The sequence below is a fragment of the Protomyctophum bolini genome (genome assembly GCF_963924005.1).
Source record: "Protomyctophum bolini genome assembly, chromosome: 16".
In the NCBI taxonomy this organism is placed as follows: Eukaryota; Metazoa; Chordata; class Actinopteri; order Myctophiformes; family Myctophidae; genus Protomyctophum; species Protomyctophum bolini.
In genome coordinates, this window is record NC_137877.1 from 13,722,378 (window position 1) to 13,736,396 (window position 14,019).

Below are 14,019 nucleotides of genomic sequence, written 5' to 3' on the forward strand. Positions count from 1 at the left end.
AACCTTATCCCCTCGTCCAAACAATAGATTGCCCAGGTAGCTAGGCTAGCTAGCTAGAGGGAAACATACACAGATAAAGATCGAAACGATTCTAACACGGGCAATTACACTACACACGGTAGATATCGGATATAAAAATACACTGACCTTTCAACTGAATTTCTCCGGAGAAAAACTGTGTAAGAACTAATATAAGCATTTGTTGGAGAGTCTTGTCTTCTGCGACTGCCTCCACCCCCGTACGTCGATTCAACAAAAACAACAACACTGCAATGCATGCCGGGTAAAGCCTCGGCTCCAGGCTAGGTAGGCTAGCCTGAACTAAAGTTATAATTATTAGTCTGCAGGTACATATGATTATTATTATTATTAATAACAACAACAATAATAATAATAATAAATATAACCGCAAGAAGAAGAAGTAGAAGAAGAATCCACTTAATTATATTCAATAGTTAAAAAATTATGTATTTTATACATATAATGCACATCCTTGTCTGAGAGAGAGAGAGAGACGGGCGGGGGAGGCAAGCCTTATGTCAGCGTGAGGAGGGACTGTAAATCGCTGTAAATTCACGATCGCATTAAAAAGTAACTGATCGCGATCGTTTGACGCGCGGACAGCGGGGGGAAGTCCAAGCCAGCCCGGGCGTGCTACGCTGTGAAGGCGACAGCGGGAGGCGGTAGCTAGCGGGGAAATGTTAGCTGGGGAGTGTCAATTTTGGGGTCCTTGACATGAAAAAGTTTGGGAACCACTGGACTAGACCATGACATTGCATGCATTTTGTTGGTGTAAAGGGGGGAAAAGGAGGGGGCCTGGTGTATACCCCTAGGGGACTTCGGTCAATTAACTACAGGGTCACTGAAGTACATTAGGGGCAGCAGGTTTCAATTCCGTATCCACACACGCCATCGGTGTATGTGCGTGTGTGCATGCATGATCGAGTTGGTGAATGTAATGCACATTGTCAAGTGCTTTTGATAAAGGCGCTTTATAAAGGCACCATTTACCGTACAGTTTATCATTTTACCAACAGTCAGTGAGGCATCAATCTGCTCACAGTTGGGGGTTAGATGTCTTGATCAAGGACACTTCAAAACGGTAACCTGAATGCTTTCCCCAAAACACAATTTTTATTAGGTTTAGGGTTAGTAGTTGTACTGAGGTTAAGTTTCTGGTTTAAGGACTTCAGTGTTTTGTACCATACCATACCATACCATAATGTTTGCTTTCGCTTTGTTGAAGAAGAGTTTGGGCAATTAAGATTTAGTCTTACTAGAAGTACTAAAAGTTTCTCAATCTTATATTTAGATTTAGTCTGGCTTAATCTTGTCACCTCTGAGGTACGTGTCTGGAGGTCAATGATTAAAGTGTGATTACCTTAGTACGATTATCTTACAACCTTAGATTTGGCCACCATGGTGGTGCATGGATTCAATGATCCTGTGTGGTTCTGGGGGCTTGGTCTAGCATCGGGTCTTAAGCTCTAGTGTTTAGACAGTGGTGCTCAACCTATTTCATGTTTTCATTATTGATATTTGGCTGCGGACTGATTTGAGTATAAAAGAAAAATAATATATATTATATATTAATATATATATATAATTTGCGCTGCATTTTCACGATAAAAAAAAATAGCAGATCTACAAGCTCATAGCGCAGCACTCAGTGTCGCACCTGCTATAAGCTTGTAGATCTGCTATTTTCCAATAGCTAAAGTACAACATAATGCTTAAAACACCAAAAGGGGTTCCCGTCCTGAATGGATAATGGCTACTGCATTGTGTTATGTACTGTAGGTGGTGTGACCTCTTTCCCTTCCTCGCTGTACCTCGGGTTGGCTCCCACGGTGTCCGTTTGCTTGGCCACCAGTTCCGGGTAGAGACGCTCCGATCAATCAAAGTGAGTCGCGAGCCTTCGGCTCTTCAACGCGTATAGGGACTCGGGAGCCACATCTGTGGCTGCTGAGGCAGAGGAGGAGAGGTCCACCATGAGGCCTGAGGCCCGTGCAGCGACACACCTGCACGAACGTGAGCTTTAATGTCAGAGGAAGTGAAGGGTCAGGTGACCCGTCGTCACCCCTGCTGCTGTGACTCATCTCTGGATGGACACGCTGGGTGACAGGTGGCGGTACGTTGGACGGCGACGGCGCTGTAGTGGAACATTTAATGGCACCACTGTGTCTGTTGGATTATGTTGATACACGTGTGCGTGTGCGTGTGCGTGCGTGTGTGTGTGTGTGTGTGTGTGTGTGTGTTAATGGCCGGGTCTGCTGCTCACCCAAGCATGCTCACGGCGTCACATCCAGCTTGGCACCGGTCCCAAGAGCAGCAGGTGGCACCACTCTGACCACACTGCAGGATAAACATGGCGCGCGCGCACAGTGCACACACACACACACACACACGGCAACCGCTCTCACTTTCCATCCCTTATGACTAACAGCACTGGATGTTCTGACATGACAGTGATATCACTGATATGAATGTTCTGACGTCATTGATTTTCCCGGTTGGTTTAGACTCTAAACCAACCGGGAAAATCAATGACCCACCCCATGCTCTAAACTTTAGAGCATGGGATGGGCCACATGCGGCCCCCACCTTCACTTAATGCGGCCTGCAGTGCATGCTAATAAAATAATACTGATATAGTATTGATTTCAGCTGTTACATTGTGTCCAATGTAGTTATGTTAACAGTTCATAAAGTTAACATAACTATAACTAAATGCATTTGAAATTCAATAAAAAGGTTACTTTTCAGGATTCCAATTCAAAAATAGCATGCTGACTAACACAATCATTTGTATACGACGGCGGACAAAACACAACCCTGAGGTGAGCCGGTAGAAGAGGATAATAGGTTGGATAAAATTCCATTTACTTTTACCTGTTGTGATCTATTGGTAAAAATCAAGGATCCAGCCTACAAGACCTGCATCTAGACAGAATAAATGTTTGTCTGCCAGAACATGAGGCTGAATTGTATTAAACGCTGATGAGAAATCTACGAAGAGCAGCCTGGCATGCTTCTTACTACCTTCTAAATGTTTATAGAGAAGATTAAGTAAGGTCGATGAGGCGTCTTGAAGGCCTCTCCTGGTTCTGTAGGCAAACTGAAAAGGGTCTAACATAGACTCCGTTTTGACCAGGAGCTCAGTTTTAACCAGCTTTCAAATTGTTTCATAAGCAGGGAGGTCAGGGCAACAGGTCGGAAATCGTTCAATACCATAGGGTTCTTTATTTTGGCAACGGGCACCACTATGGACTGTTTCCAAAGAGATGGAACCTTCTGCAGGGAGAGGGAAAAATTAAAAATGTAATAAAAAATAGGGCCTAGCTGATCAGCACATGTTTTTAGCAGGCGCCCACTGAGGGCCAGGATCAGGGCCAGGACTTTTCCTGGGTTTTACACCTCTTAAAGCTTTTGGTTACATCGTTCTCATTAAAAAAGGGATTCATAGGAGGGGCCGACGTGAGACTGTAATTTCATTGTGTTTGACCTTGTAATCATGAGCATCAAACCTGCCATAGAAGTTATTCAGATCCTGAGCCAGCTCTACATCTGATGTGTATCCATTGAGCTGAACCACAGTCCTTCATCCCTGCAATTATTTTCATGCTGTCCCAAGCAGATCCTAAATTATTCATTTTGAGCTGAGACTCAATTTGATCTTTATACCTACTTTTACATGCCCTGATTTCACGTTTAATTTCCTTCTGAATGTCACACAAAGCGACTGTTCCCATCACTGAAGGCTTTTTTCTTACTGTACAGAAGCTTTTTGAGTGTCTTAGAGACCCACGGTTTGCACAGTTTTTTCAGGAATAACAATATTTTCACAATAGGACACCCAACTACTCACAACGTCTGTTAACTCATTAATATCGTTAGAAGATTCCTTGAACATATCCAGTCGGCCTCGAGGCAACCCTGTAAAGTGAGGCATGCATTTTCATTCAAGTCTTTAACCTGAAAGGTCTGCACTTTACCTTGTTTCAATACAGTGCGGTAGACACTAGACAGAGATAAGATTAATGCATTTGTGGTCAGACGAGCCTAGGGGTGGAAGTGGGATCGATTTATAAGCACCTTTAATATTTCCATAGCATAAATCAATGATTTTGTTATTCCTGGTAGGGCATTTGATTTGACGTATTGATAAAAGTCTCTCAAAGTGCTTTTAAGGGTACAGTGGTTCATGTCCCCAATGATAAAGTGGGGCTTGCCTTTATCCGAGTCCTTCTCTGTTTTGGGGAGTTTTTATTGTCTTAATTGACATATAGATCTCCTACTGATGTTTTAATTTTTGTCCTTTTGTTAATGTAGTCCCAAATAACTTTCGGTTTCAGTTTAGATTGTCTTGCTTAGATTGTCAGTTACCTGCCAAGTTGGCACTCCAACCTCGACGTTACCAACTCTTCGTCACATGGATCTCCATATATGGAGCGGACCAATACCGACGGTATCGTCTGAATCTCTATAATAGAGCTGACTGCACAACTACGTCTGACATCACGTATTCCACATAGGGTCATCACCTGGATCTCCATATATGGAGCTGAAACCCACTGACATCATCACCTGGATGACACATCAGGATAACCTGAATAGTATAAAAGGAGCAGCTCTGTTCCAGTATAACAGACCATTGCCAACCAACCCACTCAGGAATCTCAAACGATCTCAACTTCCCAGAATCTACTGAAGACCCTCATATACAACCACGCTCCCCATCAACATCACTTTACAAGACACAGGACACAGGACACGACGGAACCTCTTCAAGGCTCTACATTCAAGACCTTTGACCTTCAGTAGAGGAGTCAGGATCAAGTACACGTCAACCCATCTGAGCCAAGGTATCTTGCCCTCACAACCGACATACCTTTGTACCGTATACGACTCCTTTTACACAAGGTAATTGCGAACGCAGTGATTGCGAACGCAGTGAGCACTTAGCCACTTACTATGAGACCTAGCAGATCATGTCTGTCCGTGCGTGCGTCTGTGTGTCCCCCCTTTGTGCCCATATATGGAGCTGAATGATTTATTTGTGATTGATGCAACACACTCCATATTTGAACGTATAGCTGCTTTGGGGACTCCTTATATGGCTATGGTTATCTTAAAAAAATAATAGGGGGTGGAAGTGCACCGGATTGTCTGGTTGAGTCATTATTATTAGGACATTTTACCAGTAGTAGTCACCAGTTGAGAAACAGTGGGATGTATACACATGGGATGGATAGCAAGTGTTAATTTACCAAAGCACTAATCTTAGCCCATATCCCCACCCAACACAACAGTGGTCCCCAGGTTGATTCTAAGTCAGGGTGGTGGTCCCTGGTTCACAATCAGTTGAAAACCCCTGTTATAGAAGAATGTTACAGAATGCCTGTCCAATAATGACCTGGCATCTGTCTACATAACATAACACGCTATATCTAAATGACGTTGATGTTTTAGCCTTTGCAAGGTGGCAGAGGTTGTTTATAAGAATTAGGGCCTGTGTGTGTGTGTGTGTGTGTGTGTGTGTGTGTGTTCTTTCTTGCAGTGGTGATTGTGTGGTGAGTGACACCACATCATTTAGATTGGCAATCAGCCAGAAGCACATAAGCCTGGGAGAAGTTCTCACCCTCTCTGTATGCTACGTCTGTGGGCCGTGTGTGTGTGTGCGCTCTATGTTTACTGTGTGCTTGACATATGAAATACGTCCGTGGGAAGTTTCTGGTAGGCGTGACGCGCTACCTTGTCTTTTTATTCCCCACTTTCTCCTGTTGCTGCGATCGTCATTTGACTTGAGTTTTTGTAGACCTGATTTAAGAGTGAGCTCAAACATTGAACATTGTGTTTGGCCTGGAATGAGATGATGTATGATGAGGTGTGATGAGAGCGCCCCTCACTTCACACGGGTGTGATTTTTAATTTACTCTGTGTTTGTGCTCTTTTAGATTGTGTTGCGTAGCCCCTATAGAGACTTGTAGTGTAGGCTATGGGGTGTTGTGTTGCTGCTTGCCTATTGAGCCTGACGACTGATAACGTGTTGTTTTGCTTTTCGGTCAACTGTTAACTCTATCTGGTTTCGAACAGGAATTTCCCATTCAATGCATCCCTAGTTATGGCCCTGCAGGACTTGGGTTGTGTGTGTGTGTGTGTGTGTGTGTGTGTGTGTGTGTGTGTGTGTATCTTTTCTGTTCCTTTTTGCAGTGCCCAGTGGTGAATGGAGGTTGAGTGACAGCGCTGTTGGCAATCAGCCACATAGGCTATACAGTAGTCTGGAAGAAGCTCCATTCATACCTGTTTGCTATATGCCTAGAGGCCTGTGTTTATTCTGGGTGCTTAATAAAGTTAATAATAATAATAATTTAAGAACTAGTGAAAATGGCTTGTAGATCTGCTATACGAATGTGGGTCCCAGGCACACTAATTTTTCTCTTGGGTCTCGAGCTTAAAAGTTTGGGAACCACTGGCACTGCAATTAGTAGCCTACATTCTACCATTTTTACCCGATGGCGGCAGAGACAAAGTTTGACGGCGAAAATGTTGCGAAAGGGATCCGATGTCTTGACTTGGACTGAATGATAGAAGTGTGTTTATTCTATAAAAAGACTTAAGGCTCTGAATTTAGACTTCGGTTAGGAGGCTGGCAGTCTCTCACCTCCGTCTCAACCCGCACTCCTCACCTCCCTGCCAGCGCAGCGGACAGGCTGCTCATTGTGCCTCCAGTCCGGGCTGCCTGCGTGGTGCAGAGCCAGCCAGCCAGCCAGCCAGCCAGCCAGCCTGCCAGCCAGCCAGCCAGCCAGCCAGCCAGCCAGCCAGCCTGCCAGCCAGCCAGCAAGCCAGCCTGCCTGCCAGCCAGCCAGCCAGCCAGCCTGCCAGCCAGCCAGCCAGCCAGGGATGTTCAGATCCTCCGGGCTGCTGCGGTGCCGAGCCAGTCAGTGAGTGAGCACTGTTCAAACCCTCCGCGTTCATTTAACCCAGTGGTTCCTTAGCCTAGGTGTCACCATTCCATTTAACCCAGTGGTTCCCTAGCCTAGGTGGCACCATTCCATTTAACCCAGTGGTTCCCTAGCCTAGGGGTCACCATTCCATTTAGCCCAGTGGTTCCCTAGCCTAGGGGTCACCATTCCATTTAACCCAGTGGTTCCCTAGCCTAGGGGTCACCATTCCATTTAACCCAGTGGTTCCCTAGCCTAGGGGTCACCATTCCATTTAACCCAGTGGTTCCCTAGCCTAGGGGTCACCATTCCATTTAACCCAGTGGTTCCCTAGCCTAGGGGTCACCATTCCATTTAGCCCAGTGGTTCCCTAGCCTAGGGGTCACCATTCCATTTAACCCAGTGGTTCCCTAGCCTAGGGGTCACCATTCCATTTAACCCAGTGGTTCCCTAGCCTAGGTGGCACCATTCCATTTAACCCAGTGGTTCCCTAGCCTAGGGGTCACCATTCCATTTAACCCAGTGGTTCCCTAGCCTAGGGGTCACCATTCCATTTAACCCAGTGGTTCCCTAGCCTAGGGGTCACCATTCCATTTAACCCAGTGGTTCCCTAGCCTAGGTGGCACCATTTAACCCAGTGGTTCCTTAGCCTAGGGGTCACCATTCCATTTAACCCAGTGGTTCCCTAGCCTAGGGGTCACCATTCCATTTAACCCAGTGGTTCCCTAGCCTAGGGGTCACCATTCCATTTAACCCAGTGGTTCCCTAGCCTAGGGGTCACCAACCATTCCATTTAACCCAGTGGTTCCCTAGCCTAGGTGGCACCATTTAACCCAGTGGTTCCTTAGCCTAGGGGTCACCATTCCATTTAACCCAGTGGTTCCCTAGCCTAGGGGTCACCATTCCATTTAACCCAGTGGTTCCCTAGCCTAGGGGTCACCAACCATTCCATTTAACCCAGTGGTTCCCTAGCCTAGGTGGCACCATTTAACCCAGTGGTTCCTTAGCCTAGGGGTCACCATTCCATTTAACCCAGTGGTTCCCTAGCCTAGGTGGCACCATTTATCCCAGTGGTTCCCTAGCCTAGGTGGCACCATTTAACCCAGTGGTTCCCTAGCCTAGGTGGCACCATTTAACCCAGTGGTTCCCTAGCCTAGGTGGCACCATTTAACCCAGTGGTTCCCTAGCCTAGGTGGCACTATTCCATTTAACCCAGTGGTTCCCTAGCCTACTGTATAGGGGGCACCTATAGGCTGCCAAATGTACATATCATTTTGGCGGTCCTTGACCGAGCACCACTGACATATAATAGCAACGTATGTTTTTTCAGAAAACTGTGGTGAAACTGCAGAGATTTGGAAGACATTTTTAGATTCAATCTCATGGTTGTAACGGGTTAACTCTGAGTGTACAAATGGAGCCAAATGGACCCATTAACTCTGAGCATTTTGTCTGTGTAAAGTCAGGGAAAATGCATTTCTGTCACTCCTCTGAGTCACCGGCAGGTGTGTGTGTGTGTGTGTGTGTGTGTGTGTGTGTGTGTGTGTGTGTGTGTGTGTGTGTGTGTGTGTGTGTCTGTGTCTGTGTCTGTGTGTAGTAGTAGTACTGTACATGGTAATACGTAGTATCATGTCTATATTCACATGTCCCTGATCATATAATTTGCATGCACAAGTACAGCTATTCACACAAGTCAGCCTGTGTACACACACTTCTGCCATGTGTGTGTACTTGTGCTGATAGCTTTGTGAGAACCCAATGTCCTCAATAAGGATGGAAAGATAAGGAAACTTCTGGAAAGAGAGAGAGTGCATTTTGCTGATCCTATAGCTTTTCAAGAGAGAGAGAGGGGGGGGGGGGGGGGGGTGATGAAAAGTGAATAAAGTAGGTACAGTGAAGCCACAGAACAACCTGACACACGCACGCACGCACGCCACACCACACCACACCACACATTCACATTGATAGACTATATACGGCTTTACATAACGGCACACAAGTGCAGCAATAAACTGTGACTTCATAGACTCTATGAAGTAGGCAGAGAACACTCTCCCCTGCAGACGAGCCCTCCATCGTCTCGTCACTTCCAGTCATCCCAGTTCTCCAAAAGTCTTGCCAGCTCGTTGGTGGTTTGCGCTCCTGCGTCTTTCTCTTTCTTGAGCACATCCAGGGACGTCCTCGTGACCGGTGCCTGTGTGTTGCTTCCCACAGCACTATAGTTTGCTGGCTGGCAGCTCTTGGTGTCTTTGGCAGTGTCCTGCTATAGTCTCATTCTCCTGGCTGCTGTTTTCTGGCTCACCCTTGGGCATTCCATCATACAGATTATTGTTGGTAATGTGTACTCTTACTGATGTTAAGTATACTGCACGCAACATTCTGGTATAGGACCTGTCCACAGACTTCTGCAGGGTTGGCTTCAGGATCCAGCATTCAGCTGCCATAATATAGGAGAACAGACTCTACCGTTGCATAGAAGAAGCTGAGTTTGATTTGACGGGTATAGTTCCGACATTATTATTGGTCCGACAGTCGTTAGACCGACAACCTACCTCAAACCCTAACCTAACCATAACCACAAGCACGGGAGCAGCGCATGTTGGAGCGCTAGTCCGACCGTTGTTCCCGCATGTCGGACTAATGCCCCGTCGGAATGACTCCATCGGATCCCGGTTGGGGAGGTTGGGCAGTCCCCCTCTTCTCGATCGATGCTCGTGTGTTGGTTCCCACAGTATACAAGCTTTTTGGCAGGTGTCCAGAAGCAGTGAACCAGCTATAGTCTCACTCGCCCTCATGACTTCAATTTGTTTCCTGCTGCTGCACGGACGTTTCATTATAACAAAAGAAATACAAGGTTCAATGTTCCCTTCCTTGTGCATAATCTGCACCGGAATCTGTGTTGTGTTCGATGTGTGTGAAACCATGCAGCTCAATTCTCCATCTTCAGGAAGTTATTTTGCGATGCACTGCTTTTAAACCCAAATGCACCGCGAAATATTTGAATTAACACACAGGATTTGACTGTGCAGTGTGCAGTGGCAGTGGTAAGAAGGATTTGACTGTGCAGTGTGAAGTGGCAGTGGTAAGAAGGATTTGACTGTGCAGTGTGCAGTGGCAGTGGTAAGAAGGATTTGACTGTGCAGTGTGAAGTGGCAGTGGTAAGAAGGATTTGACTGTGCAGTGTGAAGTGGCAGTGGTAAGAAGTGAAACTGACAGAGTGTCGCTGCTACGGAAGTGGAGAGCGCAGTGTTTTAGGGTCATGATGTTTGTTGATGTTGTTGAAGTCAAAACCACGGTCATGACCTGTGAGAACTTTAAAAACACAGAACTGATGTTGTTGAAGTCAAAACCACGGTCATGACCTGTGAGAACTTTAAAAACACAGAACTGCTGCAGGGTGGAAACCTCATGTTTCATATTATGTCCAAAGCAGGGTTCAAAATATAAAAGTAGCAAATCGACAAGCTTGCAGATCTGCTGCTCTTGATGCTTTTGTGTGACGCTGTAGGACGCATTGTGGACAAAATCCTCTCCAACGATGACGTTAAAGTCTTTAGTTTTGGGTCAGCAAGTCAAACGGTGGTCCGTGGCTCAAATGCCGAATAAATAATGGGCCTAGAAATGAAAAAGGGTTGAAAACCACTGCCTTGCACCGGATCTGCCAAACTGGTTCATGCACGTATATACGTCCGAACAGGAACCTCTCCATCAGGGTTTCTCGGTGTATCAAACTGGCATTCATTTAAATCCACCATGCACGGTTTTGGGGGAAAGTTCCACGGCTTTGTCCAAAGAGACCTTTGAGCTATATACTTATAGTTTGAAACGTGAGTGTAGATGCATTGGAGGAGAGCTAATGTGGCTGCCCGGTGGCCGGTGGTATGAAACCGCTTATAAAACGCAGAGAAACAGAGGCACACAGGAAGAGAGCAGAGCAGAGAGGGATAGTTTATCATCCGTCGTCGGGGTGGAAACCTCATGTCATGTCCAAAACTGTTACTTTTCAGGATTCAAATAGAAAGAAATAGCAGATCTATAAGCTTTGTGCTGCATGCGTTTCGAGCCTATACTGCATGTGGATCTGCTGTTTTTGATGCGCATGTGACACTGTAGTATGTAGTAGTATACGTTTAAATATGAAGGAGGTAAAAGGTTTCTGCGCGACTGCAACGTGATATGCTCCATCTTACTACTCTGCTTTCGACTCTGCTTTCAGCACATCTACCCCCTACTGTGTCTGAAATGCTGACTCTCTCTCACACACACACACACACACACACACACACACACACACACACAGGATGCGTTCTGCTTCATAGCAACTCTGCTGATCCGTGGCCCTCTGCCTTGGCTCTGTCCCTGCACACGCACACACAGCCGATGTAAATCTTCTATCTATAAATGCACCAAGTCTCTGTATGTCTGTAATCCATGTAACTCGGAAACCGTTCGCCCCCATGCAGCGACTTCAAATTCGACACACGTTCCACACCACCACAGGGAGGGCAGTGCCGTCTGACACACGGTTGTCCATCTTTTTTGAAAGATTTGAAGACTTTGGGAACCTGAGGATATTTTTGTGAAGCACTGCCTGGTATAGCAGCGTTGGAGTAGCACGTATACAAGCAGCTCTGTGTGGGGAATTCATGTGGTCACGTCAACCTCAACCTCCAGCTCTGCTCTTTACAATCAATGAGTGAGTCACACATTCTTACTGACGTACGTGCGTGCGTGCGTGGCTGCGTGCGTGAGATGCCTCCAGCACTCTGGTTGTCACCTGTTCCGATGATGATGCAAATCAATCATACGGTGACATGCGCACACACACACACACACACACACACACACACACACACACACACACTCACACTCACACTCACACTCACACTCACACTCACACTCACACACACACACACACACACACACGCACACATGCACACACACACACACACACACACACACACACACACACACACTGCTTTCTGTTTCCTGTCTACACTCTCGACCAAATGAAGTACCGGTATCTTTAAAACAAAAATACTGAATCAGATTTACGATCTTCTACAGAACAACCTACGGAAATGCCCAGCTGTGCTGCGGGGTCCGGGCTGTGTGTGTGTGTGTGTGTGTGTGTGTACATCTGCTATTTTTGAACCTTTCTTCTCATAGTTTTGAATTTGTTTTTTTAAATAAATCTTCTCTTCTGGGGGTCCCTGCATGGCACAAAACATTTTCAGATGGGGTGGGGGCGGGGGCAAATATACTGCATCATTTTAGGGGGTTCATGCCTCGTAAATATTCCTTAGTTTGGGGTCTGAGAGGCTAAATCTCATCAAAATGAGTTCCGTGGCTCAACTGCTGAATAAATAAAGGGCCTTGATGTGAAAAAGGTTGAAAACCACTACAGAATGGGCCTCATGGTCTGAATGGGTAAACCATGAGTGTGTGAGTACATGTAAAGGACACAGTGGAACAGTTGGTATAGTTCTGTCGCCTCACAGCTAGAAGGTCCTGGGTTCGATTCCTACTGGGGATGCTGGAGGCGTGCTCTCTCCTCCACGTCATCAGTGCCCATACCCGAGGCGGGGTTGGCGAAAGGGCCTTTCTCTGTGGACTTTGCATGTTCTCCCCGTGTCCCCTAGGGTAGGTGCCCTCACAAAAACATGCAGTAATCCTGGTCTCTATAAACTACCTCCCCCTGGCCAGCCGGGGCGCCTGATGGAGGGGAAAGGAACTGGTCGGAATAACACGTTCCTTCTTCCTGCACACGCTACGTCCGGCTGGCGAAACTCCCCCACCCCCCCCCCTCCTGTCAGGTGAAAAGAAGCAGCATGGACTCCTCATGCATATAAGGAAGCATGAGGTCAGCCCGCTGCCCCTCCCCAGGTTGGCAGAGGAAGTGTATAGCGCCCAGGATTACATTAGATAATATTGACACTGGGTGAAAAAATGGGTTCCAAAATTGTGGGATAAAATAAAATTATAAAAAAGAAGTATATGTAAAGGAGATAGAGTGAGCATCATGGACTGATGAGTGTAGGCCTACTACTTTACAGTTTACACCAGAAGATTTACATGGAAAGAGATTTGAATTCATTATCTCTGTATGTAAAACCATGATGGTTATACGTGCTTCATGCTGCTCTCCTCCAACACATGCACACATTCACATTCACATTCAGAAGCCTGTCTCAGTGTCAGTGAAAGTCTCAGTGGTATCATAACGTCACTGTTGCATGGTCTTCCATAGAAAAGTAGGGGAGTCTTCCGTGTGTGTGTGTGTGTGTGTGTGTGTGTGTGTGTGTGTGCGCGTGTGCGTGCGTGTGTGCGTGCGTGTGTGTGTGTGTGTGTGTGAGACGTGTGTGTGCATGTGAGAGAGAGAGAGGAAGAGAGAAGGAAAGTGAGTGAGTGATGTGGTACTAGTGTGGGCAGGACAGCTTACATTTGCGATAAACCCCTGACAACTTTTGGTATTCATGTTGTGTAAGCAAAAAAAAAGTCAATGTAATCTTTTCCATTAAAATGACAAGGAAGTCATGCGGAAATCCCCTCCACCTCTCTCTCTCTCTCTGTGTGTGTGTGTGTGTGTGTGTGTGTGTGTGTGTGTGTGTGTGTGTGTGTGTGTGTGTGTGTGTGTGTGTGTGTGTGTGTGTGTGTGTGTGTGTGTGTGTGTGTGTGTGTGTGTGTGTGTGTGTGTGTGTGTGTGTGTGTGCGTGTGCCAGCCTTCTAAGTCAGTGGTTTTCAACCACCAGTGGTCCTTGATTGGGTTCCAGGTGGTCCACAACTAAATGACAGTTGGTAACCAAATGAACCCTTATAGATCTTTAACTCTTGAGAGCGTACAATGAAACCAAATGTACCCTTACGCATTGTAACGGGTCCATTTGGTGTCATTTTACGTTCTCAAGATTGTTAAATATCTGCATTACTTAATTTACAAGAAGTCTATACACTTCTTGTAATGTAGAAGAATTGTTATTTTGATCAACGTTTGCCTGTTATCTCTCCTATACATATTCTTTACTTTTGTGTCTGCAAGGTTAAATGTCATCAGATAGTGGTCCGTGGCTCAAAC

The 14,019-nt window shown here is 46.2% G+C and overlaps 1 protein-coding gene across 1 annotated transcript in view; it reads left to right on the forward strand.

Moving 5' to 3' along the window:
- The window catches only part of man1a2 (mannosidase, alpha, class 1A, member 2), a 475,750-nt gene that overhangs the window by 164,236 nt on the left and 297,495 nt on the right, over positions 1 to 14,019 (forward strand). The gene's annotated exons all lie outside the window — the stretch shown is intronic.